The sequence below is a fragment of the Argopecten irradians genome, chromosome 3 (assembly GCF_041381155.1).
Source record: "Argopecten irradians isolate NY chromosome 3, Ai_NY, whole genome shotgun sequence".
In the NCBI taxonomy this organism is placed as follows: Eukaryota; Metazoa; Mollusca; class Bivalvia; order Pectinida; family Pectinidae; genus Argopecten; species Argopecten irradians.
In genome coordinates, this window is record NC_091136.1 from 67,764,156 (window position 1) to 67,777,718 (window position 13,563).

At 36.5% G+C, this 13,563-nt stretch overlaps 1 long non-coding RNA gene across 2 annotated transcripts; it reads right to left on the bottom strand.

Moving 5' to 3' along the window:
- Nucleotides 1–520: 520 nt before the first annotated feature.
- On the bottom strand, nucleotides 521–11,851 carry LOC138319409 (uncharacterized). 2 transcript variants are annotated; one of them, XR_011208010.1, is made up of 3 exons: nucleotides 11,441–11,851; nucleotides 10,725–11,305; nucleotides 521–10,369 (listed from the first exon to the last, which is right to left on the bottom strand). It is a non-coding gene; the product is annotated as an uncharacterized lncRNA (long non-coding RNA). The 2 variants fall into 2 exon arrangements; XR_011208011.1 differs by having other exon boundaries at nucleotides 10,698–11,305.
- Between the last annotated feature and the right edge of the window lie 1,712 nt (nucleotides 11,852–13,563).

Sequence of the window (13,563 nt, forward strand, 5' to 3'; positions counted from 1 at the left end):
TAAATTGGATTTTGTCTGATTTTTGTATTATACAGTTATGTATGTATACTGCGGTACTCTCTGTGAACTTGTGTTGATTACATTGCCTTGGTTTTTGACCACAAAGGTTAATATTTCATCTGTAAGGTCTAGGAGAACTATGATTTTGGTTTTTTTCTTAGGAGAGCATTCGTAATTACAAGATCATTCAAGATCCAGACCCTACTTACACAAAACTGGAGATTTTAGATAACTTCAATATTAAATAATCAGTATTTCTCAAAATGGCTTTCAAAAAGAGTACTCAGAGAAAATTAAATCTGTGTGAACTCTCCGAGATTTGTTCTCAAATAATTGAGACAACTATAGGACTGTCTCAAACTCTCAATAATGAATTTGAAGATTGCGATTGTATTTATAGGCAATTCGAGGTTATCAACAAAGAACTTTAGATCTCGATGTCTGAGGGCAAATATTGCTGAACAACATCCAAATTATCCTCGATCTATTCCGCCAGTAAACAAGACACAACAAGGATGAGTTTGGTAGGATTTCTTTATTCTAAGACATTATTCAGTAAGTAGTGATGGCATGGAGAAGCGTACACTTTTGCAAATCAAGTATGCCTTATGTATTGGTCCCACTCTACTCTCACAACCATGTTGAACCGATCCCAAACAATGAATGGACCATCTCACATGTGATCTGTGGGAGAGGTGGGAGCAAAACAATTAACAACAAATACATCTCAACTGGATTCTCAATAGCATGTCATCCATTGTAGTAGTTATACATATAATATATAGTTTTCAACCACATTTTATTCCAATAACAACAGTATCGATGATGAAAATAAAAACAATTCCACAAGAATTGACTTCAATGAGATTCTTTAAAGTGGTATTACTCTAGTTGTACCTCTTTATTTGGTTCTGTCCCGTGGAAGCTTGAAGAAATCCACGGATTTAATATAAACATAGCTATGGAAACCATTTATACATGAAGCTTGTGATCATAAAATGTGTCCAATAGAAAAGTTGTAGTAGTAGAACAGTGCATGTTGTAGAAGTACCATACATACTTTCCAAGGCCCTCTACAGCAAACTGCCAACTTGTATTGCTTGACCAAAAATCTCCCTGGTACAAATAGCTTTCAGAAAGACTGGTATGAACAAGAAACTCTTAAAATGATGAATATGAGGCTACTGACCTAATTAATCTAGAAACTGGCAGAAGACACACGGAGCTGTGCCGTGACACTATTAGGTGGGCTCTGTCTCATTCTGTCTGTAATTATTGAGGAGATTCTAGCTTCAATTATTATATAATAGTAAACAAATGGACCTTTTTAGGGTTCATCATGACTCACACATACATCGTTCATTTACTGGATAACAAATAGGAAATAAAAAATCATACAAACAAAAACTTCAATAACAAGGAATGTCTGGATTAATATCCAAGACAACAATAGAACATGTGCAAATCCACAATACATAAAACTGCCAAACAGAAATGGATCAAAATTCTGAATTCCATTTCTATTGAGAAAAAATGAGAATCTCAGATTCATTATCCTCTTGTTAAAAGAATGGTAAATACATCAGCAAAACTTTTCAAAGAAATTCAAATATGAATCATAATTATTTTCAGTTGAATAAACATCTTAATTATGGACTTAAGTTGAGGTAGATATGTGATGTTATGGACCTGAGAAAGAGATCATAGTAACCATGACGACATTTAGGTTAAAACTGCTTTTCAGGTACCATAATCACATAGTCCCCAAACTATTCCTAGATTGTTATAAACCTAACACACAATAGAAATCAAAATCTAACATAGCATTGAATGTATCATAGAAAGAGTTGTAGTAATTTTATAACAGATTTCTAAAAATAGTACTGATGAGATGGTCTACCTACACCACCTGTGTGACAAATCTATGTCAACCTTGCTGTAAATGCATGGATTACCTAGCCCTAGCTGAAATCTTTTTGGATTAAGGCAGTCACTAGTATCAATATTTTGGTCTCTGTTCTCAATATAGTATACCAGGGAGGGCCGTCGTGACATTTGATATTGCACAATTGGATGTCTCTGGTTTCCTCCGACATGATTGTCATCTTTATTATGCTACTGTTCAAATTCACCAAGAAGGTTTCACACTAGCACTGACTGCTAAAGTACTATAGAATACATAGTAACTTTGTTAAAGTGTGAAAGAGAAACAAATCTGAGAGAACTACTGGTATAAATAGGAAGCACTTTGAAAACAACAGAAGAAATGACTAGATAACAAATTAACAAGTCTGACAGTACGTACCAACAACTAAAAAACAAACAAGGCTTATCTCCCCTAGCTGGTGAAAGGCTGTATTTGTGGCTGATCATTGTGTAACAGAGTAAATCAACCATCAGGTCATGGTTACCATGACAACTCTTTATGATGTAATTTAAGGTTGAGGATTCTCTAGGGTCCTAGAGTAGTCAGCAGAACCTAGTATATCAGTATACATTAAGTACAATTTGCATATCTTAATACTTTAATATGTTATTACTGAAATACAGTACTTAGTATTTTTTCCTATGGAATTCATGAAACACAGGTATCAAAAAGCTTTTTATTAAGTGTCAAAAATAAGTTTTGTATAAGAGATAACAGAGACCGTATAAGAGAGATAATGTATGTGTGCCGGTTTGTTTTTAAGTACATATTGCTAGTTTAAACAAACCCAATATGGCACAAAAAATATATGCTGTCAATATTGCACAAAATGCCTTCCAAAAGTTATTTCAATATTCTAGTTCTAAATGTATTTTTCTATCAAAAAGATTGCCTATTAAAATAATGGTAGATAAGAGAAATGCTGCAATTTTATCTTCAGTGAACTGATATATATAAATGAGGGCACATTAACGAACATAACAGTTCACACATGACTAGAATCAGTGGATGCCCCGATAATACTTATTTTAGCATACCGGGTCTGAACATTGAACGTCTTGGGGAAAAGTCACCATGATATACTTAAAGATCCCAGGATAAAAACATCAACAAATCATAAATTATATGGTTAAAGAAAGCTTCATGGTAATACCAAAACAATAAATCATTGATTTGTATTACTACTGATTATATAAGGGCTAAGGGACTTCACACAAATAGGCTTCATCCTTTAATGCCCTAGATATAACTACTTCTCTCAACTAAGGAAAAAAGGGTGGATAGAAGTTTGTGGAATCATTTTGAACATAATCTAAAAGTTTCTCTTTAAATATGGAAGCTAGAAAATATTATTGAGCAAAAGAATTGTAATAAATGGAAACTCTAAAAGTAATAAAGTTCTTTACTTCAGTTAGGCTTCGCTGATTAAGATATCAGGTAATTTTCCATTACATGTAAAAAGGCTGGCATAGTAAAGAGGTATATCCAGCCAAGTTACTCCAAGGAACCTTAGTCAAATGGCTAAAACAATTTCTCTTTACAATTTGTCATGACCAGACATTTTTGACAGACATTTCTAGATTAATTAAAACTATTGTGTATTTTTAGTGTAACAGAGTTATCAGCCATTTTTAGGTAAGTATTAATTGTTACATCATGTGTTTGAGAGACGGAAGTCCTAGTCTACAAAGTCAACAACAGTTTTACTCACAAACTACCATAGATGTGACAATTGATACTTACATGCATGGAGAGATAACTACTAAATCAGGTAAATTTTATATCATCTATCCATAGCTGTAGTGGACACACATGTGAATTATGTTTGTTACATTCCACTTTGATCAGAGATGTATTTATAGTTATATGTTAGTATGTATAGTTATACTTTAACCAAATATAATGATTAGCCATCAATCTAATTACCTATATCCACAAACTGTACAACAGATAAATCTGTTGTAGCCTATAGTTGATGTATCTTGCTGACATATGCATTTTAAGATGATTATCAACTAGATGTTAACAGAATATCCGCTATACACCCGGTACAGATTGCACAACTTAGAGAGAGAAAACACATAATTTTGTATTCTAACCTGCAGACCGTTTCTATGCTGATCATCCTACAACACAAAGATAATATCACGTTGCTGCCAAAGAGGCTTCATATATAAACATATACACTCTTTTCGCAAATAGTAAATAACACCTAGCAAATTTACAATTATTGTTAAAAGCAGGAAAAAAGGAAAGCCAAACCTCGAATTGATTTCGCTTGTATGCAATATGGCTTGTAATAATTTGTACATAAAACAGTACACTCCTCTAATAACTTGTACACAATACAGCCTGTATCTCCAGTAACTTTCAAGACAGTTTGTACCTTTAGTACTAAACTTGTACAAAAAAACACCTGTTTCATTAGTAACTCAAATACAACAGCAACTGAACAAAATACAGTCAGTTATAAGTGACTTGTACAAAATACAGTCAGTTATAAGTGACTTGTACAAAACACAGTCAGTTATAAGTGACTTGTACAAAATACAGTCAGTTATAAGTGACTTGTACAAACTACAGTCAGTTTTAAGTGACTTGTACAAAATACAGTCAGTTTTTTGTGACCTGTACTAAGTACAGTCAGTTATAAGTGACTTGTACAAAATACAGTCAGTTTTAAGTGACTTGTACAAAATACAGTCAGTTTTAAGTGACTTGTACAAACTACAGTCAGTTTTAACTGACTTGTACAAACTACAGTCAGTTTTAACTGACTTGTACAAACTACCACCATGTCTTTATGAACCTGCTTCAATACAGTTTGGATTTATAACATGACCTTACATTACTTGTACACTTGATAAATTCCTAAATGAAACCTTCATTACACAGATACACATGTCATCTCCTGTAACCACTCCTCACTCCCCCTAGTAACACAGTTATCCTTCCAGTTGTCGTACATCACTATAAACAAAGCACTAAACTTTCTCACACATTTTTACCCCCCAAAAAATTTCATATATTACTTATCTATGTACAAAATACCTATATATACACACACATGTAAAATTTGTATAATCTTAAAATTGCAAAATGAAAACTAGATTGACTACATCCATGATGAGTCAGAGATTATATGATGTTGTATGACAGATTGAACAAAATGACAAAACGGAAATATGTATAAACAAATGAATGTCTAAGTAATGGGAACACATCAGATAACGTATCAGATTCAGTAATAAATGGGAACACATCAGATAACCTTTCAGATTCAGTAATAAATGGGAACACATCAGATTACCAATCAGATTCAGTAATAAATGGGAACACATCAGATTACCAATCAGATTTAGTAATAAATGGGAACACATCAGATTACCAATCAGATTCAGTAATAAATGGGAACACATCAGATTACCAATCAGATTCAGTAATAAATGGGAACACATCAGATTACCAATCAGATTCAGTAATAAATGGGAACACATCAGATTACCAATCAGATTCAGTAATAAATGGGAACACATCAGATTACCAATCAGATTTAGTAATTAATGGGAACACATCAGATTACCAATCAGATTCAGTAATAAATGGGAACACATCAGATTACCAATCAGATTCAGTAATAAATGGGAATACATCAGATTACCAATCAGATTCAGTAATAAATGGGAACACATCAGATAACATATCAGATTCAGTAATAAATGGGAACACATCAGATTACCAATCAGATTCAGTAATAAATGGGAACACATCAGATTACCAATCAGATTTAGTAATAAATGGGAACACATCAGATTACCAATCAGATTCAGTAATAAATGGGAACACATCAGATTACCAATCAGATTCAGTAATAAATGGGAACACATCAGATTACCAATCAGATTCAGTAATAAATGGGAACACATCAGATTACCAATCAGATTCAGTAATAAATGGGAACACATCAGATTACCAATCAGATTCAGTAATAAATGGGAACACATCAGATTACCAATCAGATTTAGTAATAAATGGGAACACATCAGATTACCAATCAGATTCAGTAATAAATGGGAACACATCAGATTACCAATCAGATTCAGTAATAAATGGGAACACATCAGATTACCAATCAGATTCAGTAATAAATGGGAACACATCAGATTACCAATCAGATTCAGTAACTAGAACACTGACACGTCAGAAAGGGCCCCGCTATGTGTCTGACGTGCTTAAGTGGAAAAGTAGTATTTTGACAACGAATTTTTCCGTGTTAGCTATATGTTGCTAATAAATAATTAATGTCAACATTAATTGGGAAACCGATGATGGTACATTATTATAATTCTTTGGAAAAAGTCTTCCAAGTATTTAACTTGAATCCCGATTCCAAGCTAACATTACATTAAGAGCATACAATTAACTCAAATAAATTTGACCTTGACCTTTGACTTAGTAACCTTGGCCCATGACCTTACCTTTGGACAGTCAACTCCTTGTTTAATTCTGAACAACTTTGCATCATAATGTTGTAACAAAATGTTTATCAGTTAAGAGCAACAACATTGTGATTTTTTTAAATGTTAAAATCCAAAATGGCCGATTTTTTAATTTAATTTCAGCCTGAAAAATTACCAAGCAGATCTAGGATGGATGGGGAATCATCATGTCAAATATGGGGAAAATACTCCACTCCCTTCCATCATTAATGTGCAAAAGAAAAAAAACGGACAGACGGACGGACGGACAGACAGACGGACAACCTGATTACTATAGGGCACCCGCATCTCGATGCGGGGCCCTAATAAATGGGAACACATCGGATTACCAATCAGATTTAGTAATAAATGGGAACACATCAGATTACCAATCAGATTTAGTAATAAATGGGAACACATCAGATTACCAATCAGATTCAGTAATAAATGGGAATACATCAGATTACCAATCAGATTCAGTAATAAATGGGAACACATCAGATTACCAATCAGATTCAGTAATAAATGGAACACAAATTTTCAGATAACCAATCACATCAATTGATTAATTAGGTAAGAAATCAGATTCTGTAAACACAATTACCCAATAACCAATCAGATTTGGAAATGGGCAAACACATTACCAGATCAAAGCGTGCATAAAAAATACCAAATTTCTTATAGCCAAGATAAAAAGGCTATGTGGGCCTGTATTGGTCACTCATGTATTTACATCAAGATGTTACATCATCCTATGACACCACTGTGTCGGTCTTACCAAGATCATGAGAATACAAACATCCTCCAACAGCCTGATCCAGGAAGTAAAAGTTAGTCAAAGATGACAGCCATTCACTTTATCCAGAATAGTTAAGAAAAGAAATATCAAATGTAAAGAAAAAACAAGGGCCCATGGGCCTTAACAGTCACCTGAGTTTGGATATAGAATGAAACAAAGACATATATGTATATAGGCCCTTGAAGTAGATAAATGATTTTATGAATTTGACTTAAGAGTATTTGCATCACTCAAACCTGTGAACTCCGATAATTCTTTAAATTTTTTTTTTAAATTTTAGTCATTCTGACCCTGTTTGGCCCCGCCCGTCTGGTCCCCCAGGGGATCTGCGAGGACCGATATGGATGGTAAAATGCTATAACTCAGACTTATAACTCCAATCAAGTTGGACTCAATTTTTGCTAAGAAAATTGAGCAAATAAGGTTGATAAATGTGTTTTTTCTATATAAACTAAAGTAAACTTGCCCTTCCCAGAGGAAAGCATGAGACTCCATGGTCATATAATTCACAATATCTATAAAACCCCTTAAAAACCTCCATGAAGAGTATTTGATTCTACCATATCCAGAATTTTATAAGAAGATTTTTGAAGTTTTAGACTTTTTGACCCCTTTTGGCCCTGTCCCTCTGCCCCCAGGGAGTCGTCCGGGACCAATATGGACATGATGTTAAAATGATATCTCGATCAGACTTATAATTCTCAGCAATTTTGACCCATTTCCTATGAAAATTGAGCAAATAATTTTTATATATGTGTTTTCCCTACATAAACTATAGTAAACTTGACCCCCGACCCAGGGGGAAACATGACACCCCAGGGTCATATAATTCATAAGTTTTGTAACGGACCTTAACACCTTTCTATCAATGAAGAGTATATGATTCTACCATTTCCAGAATTTCAGAAGAAAATTTTTGAAGTTTTAGCCTATTTGACCCCTTTTGACCCCGCCCCTAAGGCCCCTGGGGGTCAGTCATTGAAAATTTGTTAATAGGATTCAATGGCCATCTCATTCTGATAATTTTGACAACATTTGACTTATTTCTTATTACAAATGACCAAATAAGGCTCAAAAAAGTGTTTCCCTATATAAACTATAGTAAACTTAACCCCCTCCCCAGGGGCAAATGAGAGACCCCAGGGTCATATAATTCTCAAAAATTTTTAAGGACCTTAATACCTTTCTTTCTATGAAGAGTATTCAATTCTATCACATCTGTGAGTTAAGAAGAAGATTTTTGAAATTTTAGTCAATTTTACCCCTATTGGCCAATTCCACAGCCCTCTTGGGGGTTGGGACCATATCATTCACAATTTTAATTGGCCTTATGCCTTAGAAGGTTTGTGCAAAATTTCATTGAAATTGCTTCAGCAGTTTTGGAGAAGAAGTCTAGAATGCAAATTGTTTACGGACATACTACAGACGACGGACAAAAGGAGATTAGAATAGGTCATTTGAGACTTCGTCTCCGGTGACCTAAAAACCCAAATCTAATGAGATAAAAACATAGTTTATTTCCAGTTAATAGTCAGATCTGAATGACAAGAAAGTTAGCCAGTATAAAACCTTAATGTTAATGTGAATCACTGGTATTTAAACCTAAACATCATAACACTAACAGTTTGGGAGACTCAGTAAAATGCTTACCACAGCATTTGTGTATGAGATTCATATGATAAATAACAATTAATATGTAAACAGTAAGAAATCTTGCTTCCTGTATTGATAAAACAAACTCCTCCTTGTAACAAACCTCCTTCAGCATGGTAACTATGGACCAAACTCATTCATACATGTGCTTCGAGACCAACCACCTGTACCATGATAACTTAGGACCAAACTCATTCACACATGGGCTTCCAGACCAACCTCCTTTACCGTGGTAACTAAGGACCAAACTCATTCCCATATGGGCTTCCAGACCAACCTCCTTTACCATGGTAACTAAGGACCAAACTCATTCCCATATGGGCTTCCAGACCAACCTCCTTTACCATGGTAACTAAGGACCAAACTCATTCCCATATGGGCTTCCAGACCAACCTCCTTTCCCATGGTAACTAAGGACCAAACTCATTCCCATATGGCCTTCCAGACCAGCTCCTTTACCATGGTAACTTAGGACCAAACTCATTCCCATATGGGCTTCCAGACCAACCTCCTTTACCATGGTAACTAAGGACCAAACTCATTCCCATATGGGCTTCCAGACCAACCTCCTTTACCATGGTAACTAAGGACCAAACTCATTCCCATATTGGCTTCCAGACCACCTCCTTTACCATGGTAACTAAGGACCAAACTCATTCCTACATGGGCTTCCAGACAAACCTCCTTTACCATGGTAACTAAGGACCAAACTCATTCCCATATGGGCTTCCAGACCACCTCCTTTACCATGGTAACTAAGGACCAAACTCATTCCTACATGGGCTTCCAGACAAACCTCCTTTACCATGGTAACTAAGGACCAAACTCATTCCTACATGGGCTTCCAGACAAACCCCTTTACCATGGTAACTAAGGACCAAACTCCTTTACCATGGTAACTAAGTACCAAACTCCTTTACCATGGTAACTAAGGACCAACCTCCTTTATCATGGTAACCAATCTCCTTTCTATTTTGACCTAACAACCAAATATCAATCAGACCACACCCATCCTATAGGAATCAAATCCTTCTCATCACTTTAAACCTCTTTATGTCTAAATCCCCCTTAACAATCTTAACACAATTTATCAATCTCTTTTATTAAGTCTCCTTTATCAACCTGTTTATTTCTGTCCCATTTATCAACTGTTTACTTCTACATCCCCTTTACCAACCTGTTTATTTCTGTCCCCTTTATCAACTGTTTACTTCTACATCCCCTTTACCAACCTGTTTATTTCTGTCCTCTTTATCAACCTGTTTACTTCTACATCCCCTTTATCAACCTGTTTATTTCTGTCCCCTTTATCACCTGTTTATTTCTACATCACCTTTATCAACATGTTTATTTCTACATCCCCTTTATCAACCTGTTTATTTCTGTCCCCTTTATCAGCCTGTTTATTTCTGTCCCCTTTATCACCTGTTTATTTCTACATCACCTTTATCAACCTGTTTACTTCTACATCCCCTTTATCAACCTGTTTACTTCTACATCCCCTTTATCAACCTGTTTATTTCTGTCCCCTTTATCAACCTGTTTACTTCTACATCCAATTTATCAACCTGTTTATTTCTGTCCCCTTTATCAACCTGTTTATTCCTGTCCCCTTTATCACCTGTTTACTTCTTCATCCCCTTTATCAACCTGTTTATTTCTGTCCCATTATCATCCTGTTTATTTCTGTCCCCTTTATCACCTGTTCACTTCTACATCCCCTTTATCAACCTGTTTATTTCTGTCCCATTATCAACCTGTTTATTTCTGCCCCCTTTATCAACCTGTTTCTTCTACATCCCCTTTATCAACCTGTTTCTTCTACATCCCCTTTATCAACCTGTTTATTTCTGTCCCCTTTATCAACCTGTTTATTTCTGTCCCCTTTATCAACCTGTTTATTTCTGTCCCCTTTATCAACCTGTTTATTTCTGTCCCCTTTATCAACCTGTTTATTTCTGTCCCCTTTATCAACCTGTTTATTTCTGTCCCTTTATCAACCTGTTTATTTCTACATCACCTTTATCAACCTGTTTCTTCTACATCCCCTTTATCAACCTGTTTATTTCTGTCCCCTTTATCAACCTGTTTACTTCTACATCCCCTTTATCAACCTGTTTATTTCTGTCCCCTTTATCAACCTGTTTATTTCTGTCCCCTTTATCAACCTGTTTATTTCTGTCCCCTTTATCAACCTGTTTATTTCTACATCCCCTTTATCACCTGTTCACTTCTACATCCCCTTTATCAACCTGTTTACTTCTACATCCCTTTATCACCTGTTCACTTCTACATCCCCTTTATCACCTGTTCACTTCTACATCACCTTTATCAACCTGTTTACTTCTACATCCCCTTTATCAACCTGTTTACTTCTACATCCCCTTTATCAACCTGTTTATTTCTGTCCCCTTTATCAACCTGTTTATTTCTGTCCCCTTTATCAACCTGTTTATTTCTGTCCCCTTTATCAACCTGTTTATTTCTGTCCCCTTTATCAACCTGTTTATTTCTGTCCCCTTTATCAACCTGTTTATTTCTGTCCCCTTTATCAACCTGTTTATTTCTGTCCCCTTTGTCAACCTGTTTATTTCTGTCCCCTTTATCACCTGTTTATTTCTACATCACCTTTATCAACCTATTTATTTCTACATCCCCTTTATCACCGGTTTACTTCAACACCCCCTTTATCAACCTGTTTATTTCTACATCCCCTTATCAACCTGTTTATTTCTACATCCCCTTTATCAACCTGTTTATTTCTGACTGGTACCCTACTGATCAGTCTATACAGGATAGTGGTCTGACTGGTACATCACTGATCTGTCAATACAGGATAGTGGTCTGACTGGTACATCACTGATCTGTCTATATAGTGGTCTGACTGGTACATCACTGATCTGTCTATATAGTGGTCTGACTGGTACACCACTGATCTGTCTATACAGGATAGTGGTCTGACTGGTACACCACTGATCTGTCTATACAGGATAGTGGTCTGACTGGTACATCACTGATCTGTCTATACAGGATAGTGGTCTGACTGGTACATCACTGATCTGTCTATACAGGATAGTGGTCTGACTGGTACACCACTGATCTGTCTATACAGGATAGTGGTCTGACTGGTACATCACTGATCTGTCTATACAGGATAGTGGTCTGACTGGTACATCACTGATCTGTCTATACAGGATAGTGGTCTGACTGGTACACCACTGATCTGTCTATACAGGATAGTGGTCTGACTGGTACATCACTGATCTGTCTATACAGGATAGTGGTCTGACTGGTACATCACTGATCTGTCTATACAGGATAGTGGTCTGACTGGTACATCACTGATCTGTCTATACAGGATAGTGGTCTGACTGGTACACCACTGATCTGTCTATACAGGATAGTGGTCTGACTGGTACATCACTGATCTGTCTATACAGGATAGTGGTCTGACTGGTACACCACTGATCTGTCTATACAGGATAGTGGTCTGACTGGTACATCATCACTGATCTGTCTATACAGGATAGTGGTCTGACTGGTACATCACTGATCTGTCTATACAGGATAGTGGTCTGACTGGTACATCACTGATCTGTCTATACAGGATAGTGGTCTGACTGGTACATCACTGATCTGTCTATACAGGATAGTGGTCTGACTGATACATCACTGATCTGTCTATACAGGATAGTGGTCTGACTGGTACACCACTGATCTGTCTATACAGGATAGTGGTCTGACTGGTACATCACTGATCTGTCTATACAGGATAGTGGTCTGACTGGTACACCACTGATCTGTCTATACAGGATAGTGGTCTGACTGGTACATCACTGATCTGTCTATACAGGATAGTGGTCTGACTGGTACACCACTGATCTGTCTATACAGGATAGTGGTCTGACTGGTACATCACTGATCTGTCTATACAGGATAGTGGTCTGACTGGTACATCACTGATCTGTCTATATAGTGGTCTGACTGGTACACCTACTGAACAGTCTATACAGGATAGTGGTCTGACTGGTACCCACTGATCAGTCTATACAGGATAGTGGTCTGACTGGTACATCACTGATCTGTCTATACAGGATAGTGGTCTGACTGGTACATCACTGATCTGTCTATACAGGATAGTGGTCTGACTGGTACATCACTGATCTGTCTATATAGTGGTCTGACTGGTACACCACTGATCAGTCTATACAGGATAGTGGTCTGACTGGTACACCACTGATCTGTCTATACAGGATAGTGGTCTGACTGGTACACCACTGATCTGTCTATACAGGATAGTGGTCTGACTGGTACACCACTGATCTGTCTATATAGTGGTCTGACTGGTACACCACTGATCAGTCTATACAGGATAGTGGTCTGACTGGTACCCCACTGATCAGTCTATACAGGATAGTGGTCTGACTGGTACACCACTGATCTGTCTATACAGGATAGTGGTCTGACTGGTACACCACTGATCAGTCTATACAGGATAGTGGTCTGACTGGTACACCACTGATCTGTCTATATAGTGGTCTGACTGGTACACCACTGATCAGTCTATATATTGGTCTGACTGGTACACCACTGATCTGTCTATACAGGATAGTGGTCTGACTGGTACACCACTGATCAGTCTATACAGGATAGTGGTCTGACTGGTACACCACTGATCTGTCTATATAGTGGTCTGACTGGTACAC